Here is a 23,818-nt window from a genome sequence, read left to right as displayed (position 1 = left end):
GATATTTGTTTCCAAAATTATGGCCTACGGTCAGGCTTAGGTTCCTGAGTGGGTTGTTTTAAATTGGACTGTATATTTTACTTACAATTTTCTTTGTCAGAGGTTGAATCCTGAGCCAGCGTCTACTTACTGCTGTTTTTTGATTTGCAGTATGTGAATGCTTCAGCAGACAACTGAAATTTAGGGAAAAAAAAGTTTCAAATGTTTTAAAATGTTTTAAAGAAAAAGAAGAGTCTTGCTTGTGAGTTATTTCTTCACTTTCGTCTTATCCTTCAAAACTCACTTACCATCTAACTATAATTTTTCTTACATTTGCCTTTTATAGCAAGAGGAGAAAGAAACCTTCAGGTAACTGAACTGTAGCTTTGCAGACAGGTTATCTGCTTTGCTGCTAGTATGTGGGAGCATTTAGTTCAGAAGAGAACTTGACCTCGTTTTTCACCTACCTTTTTCTTCAGCTATAAAACTTTCATTATGACAAATTCGAATGGTACACTCCTGTTTTTTGTTAACACATCTTTTCATCCATTTACAATTGAAATACAAAGTCATGTATCTTGGAATCTCGCATTAAAAATATTCAATACTGGAAGATGAATTAAGTGAGTTTCAGAGAAACACAGGAACATGGTGAATCCTCCTTTTTTACATATATATATACACACACACATGCAGTTGGCACCATATTTTAGAAAAACATGCAGTAGGCTAAATGCTCTGACATTTCTCTCTTTCCTGGAAAAAATTTAATTAGCTCAAAACAATCAATCTAATATCCCATTGACGCTTTATTTGCAAGATAGGTTGCACAGCTGAAACAAGGCTGTGAAGAGTATTTTTCCAAAAGGAAATAGCTATCAGAGAAACTGCTCATTTTTCACCACATATCTTTCCTTCCTATCTGATGGTATCTGTTCTGCAGCATGGCACAGGTGCTCACAAGCACCTCTTCCAAATGTAAGTATTGACTACTATTTCCAACAATAGTAAGTGCTCTCAGAGAAAGATCATTGGTTGATGGGTAATGTAAGGGGAAAGAAACTAGGGAAAAGCCCATGATTAAGATTGCAATCAGATCTCCTGCCAGTGAGAATAAAATTCACTTATGCATTGAAGTCAACAAGACTTTTTACAGAAAAGTTGCTCAGGGAGAATAATGGGAGAATGTGGCTCACAGCATCTGCTGCCATGGTACAGAAAAAGATGGTACTGGCAGAATGAGTAGCTCATATGGGTGACTGACTTTCCTGATCACAAATCTGATTTGCGGTGATCGAATTCAACTGCGTCTGATGTTGCTGAGAAAGTTTAACACTGAAAACTGCATGAACAAAGCACATGAGCCCTAATGTTTGCCAGAAGAAACTGCTGCAATCGACCCATAAAAGAACCTTTCTTCTTGAAAGCTCTCATACCTTCCATGCTTTGCCAGCCTTTTGTAACCAGGTCTCTGGAAAACACAGCTTTAAGACAGACTCACCCTCCTGAATTTTTATACTAAACACCCTCCATGCCGTGTCTGTTCATTACATCAGAATGCAGATGAGAGTTCTGCATTTCAGCACAGGATGTTGCAGCTGAGTTTCCCAAGTTAAGCACTGTTAATGGATGGAGCCTCTGAGCCTCACCTTGTTTGACAGTTACTGTTACACAGAGGTTTCACACAGGCCCATGGTGTTTAAATGAAAGGCACCTAATATTTCAAGGAAATAGAAAATGAACTGAAATATCCTGTTCTTCTCTCTTGAATATGCAGGTACTAATTTTTTTTCTTCTTCATAATAATAATAATGAAGATCTTTACATATTTTTTTGCATCTTTTTGACACCATGGTTTGCTTGGGGGTTTTTTTTGGTCAACTATGGGGATTTAATTTCATCTTTTCCTTGGTGAAAATTTGCGACATTTTGTAAATTTGTCTTCTTTCAGAATTATCTCCAACACTCTCATTCTAGTTTTCTTTTCTAGTAAAAATATATTTCCCCAGATGGCATTTTTGTCAACTTAGTCCTGAGTCAGCAACAATATTTGCCTGCCTTCTTAAGCTTTTTGTTCTGAAATTATTTTAAATATTTGGATTAATTTTTGCTTTGCCAGAAAAGGCTGTTTCAGATTCTTACCAAAATCAATCAGCAATAGTAAAAATACTTTAAAATAAGTTCCTTTTCACTTAATTTAAAAAGAAAACTAAAACTAAATTTCTTAGAAGTCTGATGGTTCTAATTTTCAAAATGAAAACATAAAAACTAAAATCTTTTTATTACAACAGAGTATCTTATCACTGCTTTGTCTATTCTGGCTTTACAAGGGCTTTTTAGGTGAAAATCTGTGTACTAATTGGGGAGCAATTATACTGTGCAGGAAATGTCATCTTGACCTTCTTGAGCCCTGGAAGTGGTTATCCTGAATCATGGGGATTAATATTTCCTGTGTTCCCATAGTGTGTTTTACAACTTGTTATATCACAAGCTCTCAGCAGACATCTGAAATATCAGTACTACTTATCTAGCAGCTGTGAGTACAAATATTACTTCAGAGTCCTAACAACTGAGAAAAGAGCAGAAGTTAAGGGAATGCTACTACTCACCTCTGGTAAAAAAGAGTATTCTCTTCTTTTCTCTATGGGTATGATTGTGTGACTCCTTTGCATGGTTTTCAGAGGTACAGTGCTCTTACCCTAAATTTCTCTTCATATCAAGGCACCATTTTCTCTGTTTTTATTTTCTTATCTTTTTTCTGTATTAAATTTGTTCAAAGAGATGCAATAGCTGAATATCTTTTCAATACAGAATACACCATTAGTTTATATTTAAAAACTTGTAGTAGTTTTACATGGTCAATTAAAGTGCTCATTAATTCCAGCTGGTCACTTTAGCATTTATGTGTTAGGATAATGAAAAGTAAGAGAGGAAATGGTGTGTCATAAGGGAAGGGATAACAGGGTTTTTTAATGGTGAAAGTAATTTAACATCTGGTATCACAGAGATTATTCATTCTCCTTACCTTTTTGTCTGTGGCCTTGGAGAATGTTTGTGAAATCCTCAGAAATCCATAAAAAAATGCAATTTCACTAGCATGAGAAGAGATTTTCCTTCTCCCTCATAGCAATTGGGGGATTCATCATTTGTCATGCACTGAAAGTCATCTGAGAATCAACTCCAATAATTGCAAATCCATATTGGGTGCCAGGTGGACACCCTTCATTTTTCCTGCCAAATACCGAGGGACATCATTTCAGTAAATAGGATTTAACTAGTCCTTGTTTATTTGTCTGCTTTCCTAGACCCAGTGCTGAATTTCATGTTCATGACCACAGTTCCCAAAATTTAAACACGGGATTATTCACTTCAGACTATGAAATTATGTCCTCTTTGATCAGAACTCCAGCTTCCCAGGTCCTGTAAAACAGACTGTCCATAGCATGTGTAGCCTTCAGCTGTCTGAAAAAGAAAATCAGGAAAAGATGAGCAGAAGTCCTCTTTTTTTTTCATTTTAAAGAGAAAAAGCTATAGAGAAACACAGTTGTCTCAGCTAAAGGAAAGGGTTCCTAGTTTAACTTGTAATAACGTTTAATGAATCACAAATGTTGTTTAATGAACTGACAGATGTTCGCAAAAAAATCCTTGTATGACTGAAGTGTAAGCTTTATTATGAACACATACAGAGAGACAGAGTTGCAGGGTAGCTAAATAAACAAACTGAATTCAGGACCTAAAGCAGAAGTAGAGCAGGACTCAGAAGGAAAATCCAGCTCTTGAAAAATCTCTCTGGGATGCACTTTCCAAAAAGACACCTCAATTTGAAGGTCCCTGCAAATGAATGTTTGCCTTCAGATTAAGTACTGGCCAGGATCCCATCAATTTTGCTCTCTGAGCTGTACCGAAAACACATGGGAGACTGACAACTTGGCTTTCATTTTTCCCAGGCCTCTCTTTCAGCCTAGCAATTGTTGCTGTTTATGTAGCTGGGTCTGGTATGTTAATCCCATTAAAGATTTTTCTTTCCTTGACTCATATGCAATTTATGGGAAACATGCCTATCTGATGCAAAGAAATTCCAAGTGTCACCTTTATTTTAAAGTCCATAAAATTGCTTGTCCAATAGGTTCAGCTAAGAATGTCCCATGTGGGCCCTACAGAAACAGAAGATGTCAAACATTAGTATTTATTGAATTATATACTTTATAAAAATGTAGGTGTGCATTTCTATACTTACATTTAGGGTATTGAATAAAATCAAATGTGTTCAATACAAGATCAGTTTGTTTTGTCTTGAAAGAAAGTGATTATTTGGTTATAAAGTCTATAAAAACCACTGTCTCACCCAGAAATAAACAGGCCTTTAGTAGTGTTATCACAGGTTTTTAAAATAATATCTGTCAATTATGAGGCAATGGTAGTGATTATTTCTATGAATGAATTTCAGTACTATCTATTCACCTCTGCACCCATACTGCAGTCTCTCCTTCCTCTTTCTTTTTTACCTTAGCATGCCATTAATGAAGAATGCTATCAAACACCTTTATCTTTTCCTACTCTTCTGGAGAACATTAAAATGTCTCTGCTGCACTCACCACTGTGTGTCTGCTTTACAGAGGATAACCTATTTTTTGATTCTCAATAATATGTCTATTTCTTTTAACTTCTCAGGATCTTTTTGTTAATATAAGGATTCTGTGTTTACCCTGACAACACTTATTTATTTAGTACAGTTAAACATGGTCCTTTCACTGAACGTGCTGTCTGAGTAGATTACTCTTCATAATCAAAGATCCTTTCCCAAGGATCTCAGGTCTTTCCATCAGCTGTGCCAATCTAAGGGTCAAAGACTCTTCAAAATAAGTGTTTTAATCCATATTTTCCCCCAGGAATTATACAAAATTTTATATTAAAAAAGTCCTAGATTCAGTAATCCTTGAGCCTTCTATTAATCCATGTTATCCATCATTGCAGTTTCCTTGTCAGAAATTCTAAAATTTTGACATAACTGAACAATGAAGAAATTTTTGTTTTTGGAAAAATGTTGGTTGATAGTACTTCCCTCTAGTAACTAATTCCAGTCTACAACCTGTCTACATGCACTAATTAATTAATTAATATCCAAGTATTGACAATCAAGGTAGCATTTGTTTTCAGGCAAGTGTTGCTTGATTTGTCACTCTCAGACCACCTTATTATGACTTTCTTTACAACTGTTGATTAGTCTTTGCCTGCTAATATTAATTAGATGCTTAAACATCCTGTACCATCAAGGATTATCATGCTTCATTAGTACTGTTTTTTGAACTGAATGCCAAGAAAGTGTTTGGTCACAATGGATTGTAATATCTATTTTTAGAAACATTTGAATTTACTGCCTCGCTTACCAAAAGAATCAAATCTGTATCTTATTAAGACACAGCTAAAGTTCAGTTATTAACAGATTTCATATGCTTTTTCTGTGAAGGGTGAGACTTTAACATTTGAGTTAGGACATTTTTTCTGTAATGTATTTATTTGCTTATGGTTTCTGTAGATGCCAGTAAAATTGGCACATCTATAGCATCAGATATCAATAAGCACTATGCCTTATCTACTATATGTGCTAGGAAATTAGGACACATTTGGCAACTATTTATAGCACTTCAAACTCCTAATTACTGTGATAGCTAGCAATTATTAATAAGGTTAGGAATCCTTATATACAGGTTGTTTAGTGATGGAGAGGATAGGCATATTGTGTAGAAGGATCTTCTTGTTTCCTGAAATACCAATGAACAAATTTCCATATAAAAATGGCAACTTTGCATGTTCTGAAGCAATTTTCTGAAAGGTAAGTCTTTGAATGTTTATGTGTTATTTCAATTTCTTCTGCATTTGAAGCAATGAGCCAAGTTCTAGTAGTCTTAAAAACATCCCCAGCTGTGAACAGATTGATTTGTTTATCTGGAACAACAATACCTGTAGAAATGGGGACAGAGGCTGAAGTTCATGGAGCAGACTCGCTGCTGTCAAAGAGTCAAGTCCTGCAGTGATGTAATTGTTGTGTGGCAAGTGAATGATGAATCTATAGTGACCCGTGTTTCTCATTCACTGAAAACGTGATTTCCAGGAGTTGCCCAATGGTGTGGGATGGCAAAGTGCAGGATTTTTGATAAAGGAAGGGTGGGTAATACTTCTCTCCTCTTTCCCTGCCAGAGTTAAAATGATTGCTGTCTCCATTACTTCATATCAATACTTTTAAAAAGTTGCCCTAAGCAGAAGTCAGTAGTGGAGAACAGTTGTGATGTGATGATAGTGGCATGTGGGTTTTTTCTGTTCACCAGCTGTGTTCCAATGTAAAGGATCACCTGTGGGAGTTTTACATCTTTCTTCTTCTCTCTTCAGCATAACTTTTCAAACAAGCAGTCAGGAGGCCTGTTCTAGGGATATGGCTGTGGAATTAACATGGTATGAGTTTCACTGAAAGGTTAAATGTGTGGACAGTTACTGTGGACCAGAAAATGCATAGTAACACTTTGTCTATGTGCTCTTAACCAGAAAAAATGTTAGGTAATTAGATTTAGCCCATTTTCATTGACATTCATTAGTACAAGCTTCTATACAGACTAATTATCCCTGCTTATTAGTCAGACTAATACTGCACTGTCTGTCTTGTTGCTGGTACTTGAATTAATGTTTTCAGAGGCCGTGTGGGTAGCTCACCTCAGGTTTGATTTATGTGATATAGACATACCCCTGTTATACCATTTAGAGCTATGCCAGGCCACCCCTGCCCCATGGAGCAAAGTAGGCAGTCACAGCTCATCCGCATGTACTGGAGGCCAGGTCAAAGTTGGTCCAAATTAGCTCTAGCAAACAGCCAGGTATACCACAAAATGTAGCATGGTACTTGGGAGTATCTAAGATGCAGCTAAAATAGGTTATAAGATTTCTTTTTTCTTTGCTAAACAAAATCAAATTTTTTTGCAGCTGAGATGTATATGCAGTTGTCTCTTCATGTTACTAAAAGTAGCCTTCAGCAAAATGGCTTAAAGTCTTGAAAACACATTAAAGACATTAAGGTAGTGGAAAGCGTGTTTTCTTCTTTTATAGGTGTATCATTTGGTCAGTGCTTTAATGCAATGATTGATGAAAATGTTGTCTGTGGCTGACATCTGGGATTATTAATGGATGTAGAATCAAATTTCTTTGGCATTAGAGGAAAAGGGAGATCTGTGTCTCACAAGATAAAATGTTCAAATGGGAATGCACCTTCAGCTTAATTTTAGGTATTACACTTTAAACATGCCACTCTAATAAATATTGTTTTTTGCTCCTATTTCTTAGGTCTGTTTTACTTATGAAAATATGAAAACTTGGTAATAAATAAGAACAAGAGGTTTGAATTTTCTGGCTAAAATCTGAAGGTTTTATATATACAAAATTTTAATCAGAGACAAAAGGGCATAAAGTAAAAGCAAATAGGAAGTTTAGAAGGTGGCACGTTACTCTGTAATTGTTACATTTTGTAGCACTCCATGAGTTAAAACTAGAGCACAGCACAAGGCTGCTATTGTGAGAAGCCAACTCAAGGATTTTTAATGCTGTAAGACAAAGGGTTCCCTTAGCTAAAAATAATCTTTTCTTTCCTCCTGCTCCTAAGCTTTTTCCTCCAGGGAGCAGAATCATTATGCTGCGTGTGCGTGCTCAGTGCATTGCAGGAGTTGCTGAGATTTATGACGTCATGGCTCTAAGCTTTCCCCTTTTGCCACAAGGTCTGCATGCGTAGCTGTTGCCCTTTGTGTCTTTCTAAAATGCCACTTTGATGTATTAATGTGCTTTTTACCTATGGAGATGGCAGCGTTTACTGTTCTAGGTCAGTAAATTTACAAAAGAAAAGCATGGATAAAGAAAGTGGGCTTTTTTTTTTTTTTTTTTTTTTTTTTTTGTTATACAAAGCTTTTCCCCGATTTTTAGGGCTTGTTAATCAAACAAAACAAGCCACACACCTCATCAAGATTTTACATGGTTCACTTGTCAGGCAGAAGTGTGCCTGGAATCCATTTCCCTGCGAGGTCAAAGATCAGCAGCGCTAAGGCAGCCAAGGGAATGATTCCCCTGTGACACTTGTGCTGTGTTTTGATGAAAGTGAAAGCCATGTGGTGCAGCCATGAAAAAGCAAACAGACTTTTTTTTTTTTTTTTTTTTTTTTTTTTTTTTTTTTTTTTTTCTTCCCTGTGGCAGGGGTGAATTCTGAAGCTAAGCACAGCAGGTAGGAAGAGTCTAATATGTAAAGAGCACTGGTACACCAAGACACTAAAGCACTTATCTCTGTCTGTTTAACAGCTTGCTACATTTCCTACACAAATCTGTGGTTTTTAAGATTCACAGTAAATTTTTTTCTCCTAAGAGCTTGGGTGTTTCTTTTCATTAATCCCACACTGGCATCAGGAGAATTGTGTATGCAACACATGGGAGGTCATAATGTGGCAAACGATGTGTATAATATGCTACTAGAAGAAGTATCACAGGATCACAGGATATGCTGAGTTGGAGGGGACCCACAAGGAAGTGGCTATGTTAACTTAAAAATGCAAGTGATATATGTTGGAGTATTATCTAAGAATGGAGTTAAAAGCCACAGTTATAATTCATTTACTATAACTTTTTTTACTATGCCAGAAATAATGAATTACTCATATATTTGGTTATACAACTCTATTCTCCTGACAGAGTATTTCCTTTCAGTGGGTCACAAGCCTCTTACTTCAGACCCATTTGACTGTTATATGGTGTTGATTCCATTGTATTGCCCCATTTTGAGGGTCATTTAATGCAAATACTTCATCTCTTATAGGTACAGCTTTTTATTTTGCATTTTCCTGACACTTGATGAACATGGAATTTTTATAAGATAATAAATAACAATACTGAAAAAACCAGCTAGGAAAAAATTATCAAGGGGATTTTATGACTCAGGGAATCAGTAATGGAATACAGAATTTTTCACCTCTAGGGCACTGATTCAAATATAACCTAGGTCATTAGTGAGCAAAAATCATTACCAGCAGCTGCTCAGTGACCTACAGTACGGGAAATGAGTTTATGGTCTCAATACAGTTTCTGCTTTCTGCTAGATGTGTATACAGATAACATAGAAATCACAGTCATCGTTGGCCTTCTTGTTGGCATTCTTCCTGAAGAAACTAAAATCCAAACAGATGCATGGAGTGACTAAATGGCTCTCACATTTGTGAGTATGAAAAGCATTTGGCTGATATAAGAAAGGAGTGAAATCCCATTGACAGCATGTTTAAGAAAATGTACAGCTGACAGTTATTGATTGAAAATCCTCTCTCCTCTAATAAGGATAGATTCCCTTTCAAGTGACTGCTGCTGTGGCCATCCGAAGGTCTTGAATTAGGCTTGTAGAGATTTCATTGTCATTACCATATTATGCCACCAACAAAGCAAAGAATCGTGGGTTGAAATAACAAAGCATTAGGATTGCCAAGAGATGAATTTCAGCTTCTAAAAGTTTAGGTGGGGATTGTGCAGCAGCACAAACAATGTGGGTGGAAAAATGTTGTGGGTGGCGGGAGGGATTTCATGGCAGCTCTTTCCACATGACTGAATTAGTTATTGGCTTATCTTCTAAACCAGTTATGTGTTCTTGCCTCAGCTGATGGATGTAGGAAGAAGATAGATTTTTGCTTGGCCTTTTTACTAAGTACAAATATATCCTCAGCTTACTATCTGATACATCTTCTCTGACAGCCCTTGCAGCCACATAAATTTGATGAGCTCTGTAAGTCATTTCCATCTTAAACTACAGTGCAATTAGAGCTTAACTGACTAAGGACCTGACATTGAGCAAATTTTCTTCTTGTGTGATTCTTATAGAATCTGTTAAATTCTTGATTGTGTTAAATTCTTCCTTTTTCATTTAATATTCCCAGTAAATGAATATGCAGTGTTATAAATGCTTTCGTATTTTTAGTCAATCAAATTTGTTACATTTTATGATAGAGTTCTGACTTTCTTTTAACAAATTGCAAACCCGATTGCACATCAGATAAGGTTTCCTGGAATAAGAAAACTGTGCTGTTTTTGCCACATTTAGTTAAGTAAAAAGGTTAATCTGGGATAAATAATCTGTGAACATGCCAAGAAAACAAACAGCTGCTAGAGAGGTTCTTGACTGCTTTGTTTTTAGGACTTCATACTATTTATCTAGGTGTGATACTAAATCATTGCTGCTGGGTTAGAGATACAAAGTGCATGAAACCTTTTGCCCCCTCTCAGTTTTGCAGACAGTGGGCAAAGCAGTTACGGCTGTATGAGACCAGTGGTGTTTTAACTTGGCAACACAGTGCCTTCCTTGTGTGTAGTGCTCCAGTAACTTATCTTTATCTTACCTAAGCCCATTTGGTCATACCCTGATACCCATTAACTACAACAAATAGCTTTGCAAAGGAGAGTTTTCTTTATACAGCCAACCCCGCCCTTGTTGAAAACTGGAAACCTTTTGCAGGGTTTCCTCTGGCTCATTCTTCTGGGTGAGGAGCAGACTGTTCTCAATGAGTAACTCAAGTATTTAGCATTGAAACCAGGCAACTTAAGAAGACAGCAGGATCTCAGCAAAAAGACAGAAAAGCCAGTGTGCTGCTTTGTTTCCTTCATTTCTGCATGTCCCATGTTCTGGCAGTGTAAAAGCCTAAAGGCTGCCAGGCAGAATAATCATGCACCTGGTAGAGCATGGGGATGCTTATCTAGGAGACAATTTGCAGTATGGTCTAGGGAGATCAGAAATGACCCTGCTTGGCTTGACCTGAAAATATCAATCCAACATACACTGGAAATGACGTCTTCATGGAAAAAGTACATTTGGCCTACTCTGATACACTTCCTTTTTGGCTCAGATACAAATCTTCCCAGAGATCAAGGCAAGACAAGAAGCCCCCTCAGTCAACAGCCAGTGCGGGACCTGCCATTGTCTCTTCTCTGTGGTGCCATAAGTAGTTTAATGCAAGAATTTTAATTTAGTGCAGGGCATTTTATTGATATTTACCTTATCAGTCTTCTTCAATTAAGTAAAAGCAAACCACCAGCATCTGTTCCTGTCCTAAAAAGAAGTCAATTTAAATAGATCAGAGAGGCCCAGTTGAAGAAAATGTGACACACCGCCTCCATTACTTCTCAGGTGAGAGTAGGGATGCAGCTCACCCGAGGCTATGTGGGGATCTGTGAACCATGGTGGTGACAAATCCCTGTCTCCTGATTTTCAGCTGTAAGATAATATTTTTTCCAGCTTCAGTCATGAATAAGATTGTCATCGTTTTAATCTTTTTCATACATGAAATAGAAGCACTTGAAATGTGTTTCTTTTTTCTTTGTGAGGAGAATCTTGTTACATGCACTGACTTCTCTTAGATTTAGGGCAATGTCTCTGTGGATGCACAGTCCCGCTGGTATAAACAGAAGCTATTCTTAAGCTCCACTAAATTACCTTGGAGAATCAGGCTGCTTAAAATGAAAACCCAAAATTCAGTAAAAGGTGCAACAAAGTTTGCTTGTGGCACCCCAAACACATTGATGTATTAATGAATTAATTTTTCTGGCTCACCTCATTGTAGAAGGGAAGGAAAAGTACAAAAATGGCCAACTAAATTCTTACAAACCTATTTTCCTGACCTCTAGGCCTGGAGCAGGAGGGAGGGGTGACACTGCTGAGGATGCACTCTCTATGGCACTGTAGTGGACATTGAAGCTGTCACATTGCACAGCCTGGCTTCCTGTAGCTCTTCTGTTTGTGTGTGGGCAACATTCTCAGCCAAACGATATACTTTCTTCCTGACAAGCAAAAATGATTTAAAAAATCCCTTTTTCTACACTTCACAAAAATTCTAATCACTTTAAGCTGATTTTTAAATGCTTTCTTAATTTGATTTTCTGGCTTGAACAGACTTTGTAATATTTTTTCCTACTAAAACATGGTCATTTTCACAAGTTGAAGAGGATGTTTGTTATTGAGACATGGTCATGTTCAGCCTTTTTGGCACATGATTGTTTGCTGCCATTGCTGCTGTATACTTGGCTTTAATGCTTCTGTTCACTTTGACTGTCCTTTCTCCTGACTTCAGGTTATCTTTTGCTTTCTATTTTATTCTGAAATAACTACAGCAGTCAGTTCTAGATATTTCCCAAATTGTTGTTTTTTAAGCCTCTTAAAAGGCCAGTTACTCATATGGTATGCCAGGGCCAGAGCCCTTTCCAGATCTTGTGAGGATTATTCCTAATGCTGATCCTCAAGGCGGAAATTGCAATTTATTGATTGCAGGTGTAGGAAAAACTGGAGGATCTGGTACAGAGGCAGAGAAGGATTCTAATGTGCATGTAGCATGTCTTTTTGTCTGCTGTAAAAAAAAAGAAGCAATGTCAGGTGGATACTAAGAGAGATACTGTAAGGGGAGAGGTTGAAAAATACAGCGTTGGGCAAGACTTGCTTCCTGTGTGCATCACTGTGATCAGCCACCTTAGGTGAAGCCAGGAGAGGAACACAGATGTAATCACTAGTTTAGAGAAGTCCCTCATACGGTTTTTGTAAGGAGGGGGCCTGTGGCACACAGCAGGGCCCTGGCCAGGCAGCGAGCAGGGCTTCAGGCTCAGCCCTGGCTCATGCATCCCCGCTGTGGCACACGAGGGCTCCCCAGCCTGCCACGCGTGGAATGGAGCTCATGAGCTGCTCCGGGCTGCACAGTCTGTTCCCATCATCCCGAGCTGCTTCATGCTGGGGTCATTTCTTGCTCCTGCCCCTGCTCTGGATCCTGGGTCTCGAGTCCTGCTAGAAGGCTCTCACGACCAGCTGTTCAGGCAACCTTTGCCCAGCCTGCGCCCCACCTCTTCTGGTGACCCTGCTCCGGAGAGCCCTGTGCTCCAGAGCTGATTGCTGCCTCATTCCATGGCCAGATGTGCAGCCCTGTGTGATCTGAGGCTGGGGCATTCTCCACATGCCATGTGTCCTCATGAACCATCTTGAAAGTTATGTTTTAAAAACCCGATCTTGAGTTTCTTTTAACAAATCTTTATTATTTGAAAACTCATCCAACAGGAGGCTATTGCCCTAGAGGCTGGGTTCAGTTGTATTAAAATAGGATCCTCTTTTTTACCCAAATTGCTTTCATATCCATTTCCATTCAGGTGGCCAAGGTATCGCTGGTCGGCATGGGTGCAAAAGCCTCCATTTGCATAATAATGTTTGAGTAGGTCATGATGACTGAGCAGTTTAATCTCTCCTGTTTGTGATCTTGTTCCTTAAACCTTTGTTATATGAGATGGATACGGTGCACTGTTTCATTTAACGCAGAATTAACTCTTTAATGATTTGTTTTGCTTGGGTGGTAGGACTTTTAAGGTGGTAATTGTGTGACAAGGCAGAGGTTGGTTATAACCATTATTGGTCAACTGTGTGGTCTTTCTGCCACCTTGTGGGGAAGAATCACTAAGCTGTTGTGATGAAATGGAAAAGAAAACATGAATTTTAAAATCCATATTTTTCATAAATGGGTCTAGGAGCCACTGTAGCAGAACAGAAATCATTGCTCTCTCCAAAAGTGTTTTAAATTAATTTTTAAAAAAAGGTGCTGAGATCACCCCAGACTGCTAAAACCTAGACTGCTTGCAAGTACACTAAACTATTGCCACATGTTTTCTGTGCTTAGTTTTCTGTGTTTCCTACCCATACCTTCATAACACCACTCCTGGCCTCCCCACTCTTCCATTTTGAGCAATATAGGTTCATAGGACCTGCAACTTCATAGCTTATTTACAAGGGTTGCCATGGCTATTCTTTAATTCAGTCATAGCACATGTAATTAGCCTAAGAGATGCACCAGCCTCTGTTCAGTGGCTATGGTGAATGTTAGAGAACACCAGATGTTAATCATTTCCGTCGTCTAATTCCTGGCTGAGCCCCCAGCATCCAGCCTCGATATAGACACTGAAATAATGCTGTTGCCAAATGCAGAAGTTTTTGTCAAGGGTAGCCACGTTATTAAAATATGAATCTTACCTGGGAGCATGATTTGTTTCACCCAGACATGTCAGAATTTGTTAAGTGGCTATATTTAACCCTCTACTGCATATATAAAAAATCTCTGCACTATAGACTGTAAGTAGAAAGTTCAAACTGTTGCAGCTCTGTGCATTACAGATCTTCAATGAACCAGGAAATAAAATCTTCTTTAGAGATTCCTGGCATTTTGGCAGTCAGTCATGAAGTGCGACTTCTTGATTGACTGTCAAATTTCCTTCTTCTCTTCCTTCTCTGCTGTGTAAAGGACAGAAAATCCAGCTTTTCCTCTTCCATGTTTTGGGACTTCAAAGAAATGGAAAAGATTAATTTTGTTCACTCCACTTCCATTTTGCGCGATCAATGATTATGTGAATGCTTTAAACTAGATAAAAAGCCCCTCTGATTTTAGAGTATTTTACAGAGGTGAACTATTCAAACAGAAGATTATTATCAGCTACCTTTAGAATGATATATGCCAACCAAAACTGGGTTCCTTTTGTGCTAGGTCCTCTATACATATGTACTACCCAGAGGGTAATGAGACACTGGAACAGGGTGCCCAGGGCAGTTGTGGATGCCACGTCCCTGGCAGCATTCAAGGTCAGGCTGGGTGGGGCCACGAGTAACCTGGTCTAGTGGGCGGTGTCCCTGCCTGTGCTGGGGGGGTTGGAACAAGATCATCTTTATGGCCCCTTCCTACTGAAGCTCTTCTGTGATGGTTCTGTGAAAGGTCACCCAGACATACTCTGATCTCATCAAGTGGTGGGGCGGTAGAGATACATAAAGAGAAAAGTGCCATGAGCTCATTACTCAGTGTTCTGCATCATATGGAATGGATGATTGGTGCTGCAGAGAGATAATTGTAACTACTTTAATTTATGTGAAAAGAAGGGGCTATTGGCATGAGTAGGATTCATCATCTGCACAATAAGACATATGCCTCTGAAGCCTCCCAAGATCATGAAGGCAGTGTGCATCAAAACTCCCAAATAAACTCAGATTTCTTCCAATCAAATTCTGTAAACATTCATAGTCTTCCATATGAATACTTCTATGGATTAAAACAAAACAAATTATCAATTTAATAGCCTTTATATGTTTTTATATCTAGATTACCAATTATTACAGTTTCTAAATTTTGTTATTATTTCTATTTTCATTATTTTTAAATTATATTTTTCAACAGCAGCACTGCATTTTTCATAGAGGACAATAGAAATTTATATTTTACTGGTTTGCCTTTCTTTGTTTCTACAGCTGTGCAGAGAAAGAGCTCATGCATTAGTTTATCTTTTTTTTTTTTTTAATTTGGTTTTTTTCCCCCCTGTAAGAACAAATGATAGAACATAGATGTTGGTGGTGGCAATATCCCTATCTTGGTTTTGACTAGCTGTATAATTCCAGTCCCTACAAAGATGTCTTTCCCAGTTCCACTGTGGCAATACCCTGACTCATCCTTGCTCTGGATGGCAGAAATCTACTGTAATTTCCTCCAGGATCTGTAGCAAATGATCAACATTTTGTGGAATGCTTTTGGGAAGCACATTTTCAGTTTGGCAGTTCTTTTTTCAGTTCACTTGGCCTTCTTCTTACTTTACACTGCCAGAAGTATCAAAGAACACAGTGCCTAGCTTTTTCCTGATTTTTATCATAGTATTTAAATACAGGTTGTGAACATAAGCATATCAGAGAATAGAAATACAGTCGGTTACCAAGCTGTATCTTACTGTATTTTTGACTCAATGTAGGCCAAAGCAGTACAGCGCAGAAAAGCACAGTGTGGGTAGGGGTAGGATCTCTAAGTGTCACCTCATTCTGCTTTTTATAGAAGAGAGGAGGCAGATTTGTTGTGCTCTAAGTAGCTTTCAGTGTAGTGCTAGCAATCTTGGTTCTCAGTCAGCAGAAATCACCTAGATTTTTTTTTTGTTGCTGAGAATGAGTATCACAACATGAAATGGCCTTAATTATTATGTCTGTTAATTAATCATAATTATTCCATTGTGCAGTGGAGGATCACTTCTGAGGTAAGAACCTGGATGCTCTTTCTGTGTTAGCTGAGCCCTGGAAAGTTTGATTGCAAAGAGATTTGGAGGGGGCTGTATGAGGGAAGCAGACATAAAAGCTGGAGAAGAAGGGAATTCCCACTTCCCCAGAATGACTGGCTTTATGTTATGGCTGTCTGGCCTGTAGGAGCTTCTATCAGCTCCTGGAGTGTTTCTTCCTTTGAAGCATAAATCCAAATGCTGAGACTCAAGTTAGTTCTGTGTGGACAATGATATTGAGGTAGTTATCTGTGCTTAGGAAAGAAAAAAAAAACAAACTGTTTTTAACTCCTTGGATCTATAGTGAAAATTCTGTGCGGTCCCTGCCCAAGTGCCACAAGTAAAGATCATTTTCCTAAGAAGGAAGCTGCCTCAACAGAAGTAGCAACCTCTTTCTCAGTGCCTGTATCACCAGAAGAGAAATTTTGTTTTTTTCTGTGTAAATAAATACAGGTTATCACTGAAGAAAATGTGCTCTAGGCATCTACTGAGTCAACAAAGTTGAGTCTTAATTCAGTACTGTGCAGAGCTCAGCCAAACACTTAAAAAATACTTAGCAAATTCACAAAAGGTGAGTTATTATTTTCTGTTTACTCCTCCTGCTAAAAAGTTTTTAAATTACTATATTTTAATTTAAATAATTAATTAGAACACGTGGCCTTTTAATGTGAAAAATAAATTCTATTTTAAATGTAAACCTACAAATAAAGGATTCCTTTTATTTGAAATTCACGCTCGAGCCAACTAAAGTAATTTATTGCTCTCATATGATCTGGAAATTCTGAGAATTTTAATATACACCTTATGCAGAACAATCTAGGCAAGGTAAAAAACTGTTTTTGCTCCTCAGTCACCTTCACTCTTTTATTTTTTATTTCAGAGGGCAAAAAATTCTTCCTTGAGAGAACATACCACGGGTTTGGGGTTTATTGTTTTCCCCATATGTGGAGAGGTCAAATACCAGAGTGTGACTGAGCCTGGAGGGCAGTGACTGAATTAATTGTAGTAGTAGTTATTGAATAAAACTTTTGAGACAAATATGTACACATATAGTGCGTGTGGATATATATATATATGTATATGTATGTCTATATTTTATATACTTACATATATAAAAGCTGTTTCATAATGCAACTCAGAAACGATATTCTGAAGAGTTAGATAAAGTGGTAGTTGAACTATGGGTCACAATTTTGGCAGCACCTCTGATAGGTTTTAACTTCTTTTCCAAAATAAAAGCTCAGGTATAAAGAATATTCAGTGCCATTTAGGATTCTAAATAGTCAAGTCAGCCTGCAGTGTAGGGTTTGACAACTGAAGTTTTTTGTTGTAGATCAGTTTCATCTCAATGCCATGTTCTGTTGCATCATGGTAAGCTGTAGGGGAGCCGTCCTGTGTAGGCTAAAATCCACACTCAGGCAGTCCCACGGGTTCATTCAATTTGCTAACAAGAGGAAAAAATTCAACAAGAGGAAGAAAATTCAATTGAACTGAGATGGGTTTATTGCAACTATTTCCATCTAATGCCCTTAGTAAGCTTTAGCAGGTTTCACATCCCATGGTGACTCTCTTTCACTTTTCTGTGCAGAAGCTTAAAGCAGAGCTAAGCTGTGTTGAGATGTGCAATCTGTGGCCGACCAGTTCCATCTTGTCCCCTGCTAGTGGCATGCAGCCTTTTGCAAATGAAGCTAAGAAAAGTCTTACAGCCAGCAGGATTTTACTGACTTCCCCTGCAAAATCTGTGTAGAAAAGAATGCACATATGCTTCCCTGTCTTTGAGCCAAATGATGCTGTGAGATGATGTTCAGAGTCTTATTATCTCAGAGGTTCCACACAATGATATGATTCATGAAATGATGGAATGTCTTTTGAAAGCACTGGAAACAGGCTGACACCTCCCATTGAAACTGTCAGAACGTGGCTGCTTGGTCTCTCTGAACCAGGAAACGCTCAGAGGGCTGGAGGCAGCGTGAATCAGGCTGACATTCCTGCGGCCACGGCCCAGTCAGCAGTATCTAGGGTGACTTGATTGTCAGACTGGTTTCAAATCTAGAAAAGAAAAAAAAAGCAGCGAACAAATATTCGAAATAATAGTGAATTTAAATATACAGGTTTCTCCATTGCATTCAAATACTTCCAAAGATTTATGCTGTTAAATCCTGCCTCCTTCTGGTCCTCAGCCCATGACAATGCTGAATTTCACCCTAGACCACTACTGCTAAACCACTGTAGCCTAAATCTGAGTTCCATTTCTTGAGGCATTTTTGTCAAAATTCTGCATGACCCATTTGAGCTCAGAGGGTCCAAAACTGGGATGCTTTCTATGCCATCTGCTGTTTTAACCATATCTTGTTGAGGCAGGCTGCTTTCAAGAATAGTAGGGGGCTATGTAACTATGTAACAAAGGGGAAGATTCTCTTGTTTTTAAAAGGACAGCTTTGCAAGAAGGGCAGAAAGGAAGTTCCACTCCTTCCTCCCACTATTAGCTACCACACTGCTTCTCACTGTTCCATCGGTTTCCTCACTGTTCCACTGCTATTTCCTCATTCACATCAAGTCAGAGACAGACTGTGACACTACCATCAGGACATGCAGCATATGTAGTGTGGGTTTTGTTTTGTTGTGTCATTTCTGTACTTTCTACTCCCATGTAGACAAAACAAACCCCAAACAAACCAGCTTCTTCACTGGGAGGGTGGAGTAGCCCTGGAGCAGGTTACGAATAGTCTGGGAGAACTTGATCCTTGGATGGTTTCGAGACTTGGCAGGCAAAGTTGTGACTGACCTGATCTGGTGCTGGCAACAGCCCAACACTATCCTAGCCATGAGTTGGACCAAACCCCTTGAGAAGTTCTTTCCAACTATCATTTCTATGATTGATCTATCCTCTGCAGCCACCGGCTGCAAAATCTTGGAGGGCTATTACCCAGTGTAAAGGAAGAATTCAGTTCTCATCTTTCACAGTCAAGTGGAGTCTTCTGCAGGAATAATATACATGTCTGTTCTTGTCTTGCAGTAAGATTACTCAAGCACACCTACTTTTATGGATTTTCTTTTCTTTTTTTCTTTTTTTTTTTTTTTTTTTTTAATTTTTTTCATTAACATTTTGGTCTCTTTATAAAAGATGACAAAGGAGGGTAAAAAGCCAGCGAGGTACATTAGTGTTGCTACTTTGAGAGATGAGCAGCTATGGAAAAAACAGATGGAGTGGAAACCCACTCTACACCAGAACCTTCTGCAGACTCCGTGTTCATGCTCCTGGGCTTATCTGTTGCTTTTGTGCAAATTTGGATGGTGACTAAGCATACTTCCAGGAAGACAAGATGATGTATTGAAATGGGCATGAATTTTCATTTTCCTGGCAAGACCTGGTTAAACATACCATGTCACTCATCCTGCTGGGAGAGAGCATATATCCTTAATTAGCCAGGAAATAACATCAGCAGTGTACCCAAAGCTAATTCTGGGATGTCTCTTTCAAAATTCTGACCTAACATTTATAGGAAGATTCCTGGAATAACTCTCTCTTCTCTTCTCTTTCAGTGCTTCTGAAATGGCCTCTAGATAATGTTCTGTTATTTTTGTATCTTACAAAAATATATCTTGAAAATAAATTTTTGAAAGATTGAAAGCTTAGTATTGTCATGAATTGCCCTAGGATATGGGACCTATGGATTTCTCTTTCCATTTTACAATAATTTTCCTCTCATGCACTTTACAATAAGTATATAACCCTCTATCTGTGTTCCAGAGCAACCAAATTTTATGGGAAAGTCTAGCTTATTTGAGGATTGTTCATTAAATTATGCTGCTTTATGGATGCTGAAATTAGCTCTTGGCAATATTAATGAACATGTTTAAATCTTATTGCACCAAACAACTGCCTTCAGGTAGGGAAACACATAATCTTTGTTCCTTTGCCATCTTTTCTGTGTCTGTATGCATCTTCAGGTTACAAGAGTTGAAGAGGCAAAACATTTTGGTAGTTCTGTGTTCTACTATAGATTTCATTAGAGATTTCAAAGAGCACTTTGTAAAATGCAGACTTCTGAAAAAAATTGACTTTGGCTTCAATATCCTTATTAGACTAGGGTGAGCACTTCCTGGTGCTAGTCTCTCAGAAATAAGTAAAGTATTTAATTTGGTTTGGTTGGTGGTTTTATGTTTGTTTTATATTTTTGTTTGATTATTTGTTTTATTTCTACAGCACTGAGCTCAGGTTTGCATTGAATTATTTATAAAGTCTACAAGATCTCATTCCTGACTCATAATAAACACCTCAGCACTTACCTCTATATTTGCAAATTGGGATAATTTTTCCTATGTACATTATTTCACAGTGCTATTTTGTCTACTGAAATTTATCTGCCATTTTAATGCACCACCACTTGTGTAACTTCTTTGTGTGCTTTTTTAGAGGCAGCCCATGTCCTTACCAGACCAAATCTGAATTACCAGCACAACACCCCACCTCACCTACTGTCAGAAATCCCCTGGTGACGTCTCTCTACTGTACAAACCCTTTTCTTCTACCCTCTCCTTCATATATTTAATCAAAAAATTCCTTTTGGTTTCCGGGCTGTTTATTACTCTTGGTGAGTCACTTTGTTGAGTACCTTTTGGAAATCCACATAGATAGTATTTTTGATTGATGATGTACTTTTCCTGTGCCTATAAAGTGGTGTTGTTAAGTAGCCAGTCTCTAGGCCTGCCTGCAAATATTTAGCTCTTAGATTCCTCATACAGCTTCTTTTTAAGAAGCTGTCTATATGGGATCTTCCTTAAATTGATTCAGTTATGGTGGATTGCTTCTCCTGTAAGGATAGAGTTTTTATAAGTTTTAGAAGTTACAGAAAAACTCTTGATCGTGACTTTTTGAAATAGGTGTTATGTGCTACTCTGAACTTATATTAATTTGATGTTGAATTTTTATTCCATGCCACTAACTACTCCCTCTTGTCCCATATATCATATTTACCTACTTTTCTCTTTCTTATTGGAGATAATCAGTGTATTGCCTCTATCCAGCACCCTTCTCTGCTTTTAAGTACCACCTCCATTTTCTTCTCTTTCAGATAAGGGGGTTTTTTTTAAAGCTTTTTTTTTTACCTTGTGCATATCTTTAAAATTCTAAAATTCTTTTCTTATGTTTATAAGGAAAGACTAATGAAAATGTCTTTTTTCAACTTCACTTCTTGTACTGATCAGCTTGAAGAGCTGCTGGTACCTTGACACCTCTGCCTTGTAACCTGCACAATGCATAGGAAAAAAAAATAACGGAGTCCTAAGATGATATTTCTATGAAATTGTGAAAAAGTTCTTCAGAGCTTATGAGAAGCTTTGCCAAGCAAATGAATGCTAGTAAACTATCTGTTCTGGAGGGGTTTTGAGGATGAAGAAGTTCTGTGCCTTAAACTGGTTTGGAGATGGAAATAACAAGAGATTGGTGTGGTAGTGTTTTATTAGGGAGAATCTGAAATTGAAGCAAATAGTTAACACTTGTGAGAAAGCAGAGGAATGCAGAGAGCCATGCAGGCAAAGTGACAGTCAACAAAAAATGGCTTTAGTTTCAGTCTAAAGCTACCAAGGTCAGATGCCAAAAGGTGGCAGTAACTGAGTCATTAAATGATGACTAAGTGGATTAAATCTGTAGCTGTGACTGTGGACTGGAAGCAGGGATGTGCCCTGAAGCCATAAGGCAAAAACACTCCATAGGGTTTAAAGCATGTGGTAATTTTGCTGACTGATGAAGGCATTCACTTTCCTTTGTTAAAGTGAATTCTGGCCTTTGGAGGAACAATGTACAAGTAAAATGTCACTTTTGTGCTTTTTAGATCATTAGTGTCACTTTCAGTGTTTAGATCATCATCATCATGAAGAGGCAGATGCAGAGAATTTGAGGCTTGGCTATCTGGTTTTTTTTTGTTTTGTTTTGTTTGAATTTCAAGTATTCCTACTGTAAAAGTCCACATGTATAATCGATTTCTATTATTTTATATCTGGATAAAATACAGTATACATTCTTACTAACTAGAAGAATAATTTGTGCGGAGAATATGAAGCAACTTAAACCAGAAAGTAAGCCAATTTATTTAATGAAAATTTCCATGAGTCATGCAAGATCTAGATTTTGTTTAAATCAAAAGCTTATAATATCTTGTGTGGTAAATGCACATTCAGAACTGAAAGTTTCAAGTAGTAGCACAAACTCTGCATAGATTTATGATTTTCAAGTTATTGAGATACCAGTTAAGTATTAACTAACCATGCACTATAAAAATGATGAATTGTTCCCCTTGCTGGCAGCCAGTAGTTCTGTATATTATCATCTAATATTCTTCATATGAAAATGTATTCTGATTTATTATATATTGATAATCCAAAGACTACTAAAGAAAAGTCACTTATACTGTAAATCAGTCCTCTGCCTATTTCACAGCATGAAAATTTGGCTTCACTTGATGGCCATACTGGGTCTGCTGGGTCTCTTTGGCCTTGGCTTGTAGCTCCTATGTATGTATCTGCATCAAATCTATATTGTACATAACATTTTATTATGGAATTTTAATTTTTGGGAAAATTAGAGATATGGATCTGGATTTGTCTCATGTAGGATAAACCACAAAAAAATCACATGTATTGTTCAAAAAACCTGTTTTTTAGGTCCCTATAAGGATCTGGCTGCTTATCTTGGCTAAGACAGAAAACACTAGAATGAATATTTAACTGGTCCTTTTGTGTGAATGCTTTCTAATATGTCTGTAATTATAATGCTCATCTGTTATTTCCTGCACTAAAAATGCTTGCATGGGAAGGATCTGTGATTAAATAAGTGAAAGCAAAAAAGGACAGGAGAAGATTTCTGTATATCCATCATTCCTCTGTAGCAGAAGTTGAAAGCATGCAGCAAATGTAGAAAAGTTTTTTAAAAGCTCATAAATTAGGTCATCAAGTTCAGAATGGTCCTTGCCTGTGTTTCTGCTTCTACTGCAAAGCTTCTGTAGAATGCTGACCAGTTTATTTAGGCTAAAGTTTTGTCATGTTGATATTTGTTCATCCTGACTTGAAACCCAAGGAACTGGCTTGCCAACTGCTCACGGCTGAAACTGAAATCAACAGCAGCTGGGCTTCAAATAAAAAACATGTTATAGGAAAACATGTGATCTTGAAAAGTCAAACCTAAGGTCAAAAACACAGTATTTGCCATACTTTTATTTTTAATCTTTGTGTGCCTTTGTTTATCTTTTGAAAGCAGGATTAAAACCCCTTCTATTACAGGGACTTTGTGAGCATGAAGGAGTTTGGTTTTGTGAAGCTTTCAGGTACCCAGTAAGAAGAATGTAGAAAGCTTCACAATAAAATTTAATCATTCTGCCTCTTGAATACATACAATGAATGATAGCCTATGGCTGTCCACTGAATGAGAATAAAGCAGGATGGAGGAACAACATGCTAAATAAAGCTGACCTACCTTACATGGAAAATGAGATGGTGTCTCTGCGTTGAACAAATATATCTCTGCTTGTGAGAGAACAATTTATCATAGTGAGGGGAGACAAGTGTTTCCCAAAGCCCATGAAGAAAGGCAAATCCTGTATAAGCACAGTTTGAAAAGAAGGACACAGAGGACAGGGAAATATATGCTCTGATGATATTTGGTGAATAGGAGGTATAAAACCCCCAGGAGATGGTGGGTACAAGCACATAAAAGGTCCAATACATACAAGTGTTATGTAACTGC

The 23,818-nt window shown here is 37.8% G+C and overlaps 1 protein-coding gene across 1 annotated transcript in view; it reads left to right on the top strand.

Annotated features, from left to right (window-relative positions):
* Nucleotides 1-8,215: 8,215 nt before the first annotated feature.
* Nucleotides 8,216-23,818, top strand: part of AKAP6 (A-kinase anchoring protein 6) — a 287,505-nt gene continuing 271,902 nt past the window's right edge. Inside the window, exon 1 of the mRNA XM_068192955.1 lies at nucleotides 8,216-8,233. The gene's annotated coding sequence lies outside the window, so the exon portion shown is untranslated. The remainder of the gene's footprint in view (nucleotides 8,234-23,818) is intronic.

Source organism: Anomalospiza imberbis, chromosome 6, assembly GCF_031753505.1.
Source record: "Anomalospiza imberbis isolate Cuckoo-Finch-1a 21T00152 chromosome 6, ASM3175350v1, whole genome shotgun sequence".
Classification (NCBI taxonomy): Eukaryota; Metazoa; Chordata; class Aves; order Passeriformes; family Viduidae; genus Anomalospiza; species Anomalospiza imberbis.
Note: the sequence above shows the minus strand (reverse complement) of the source record. Positions and strands in the feature narration are given on the sequence as shown.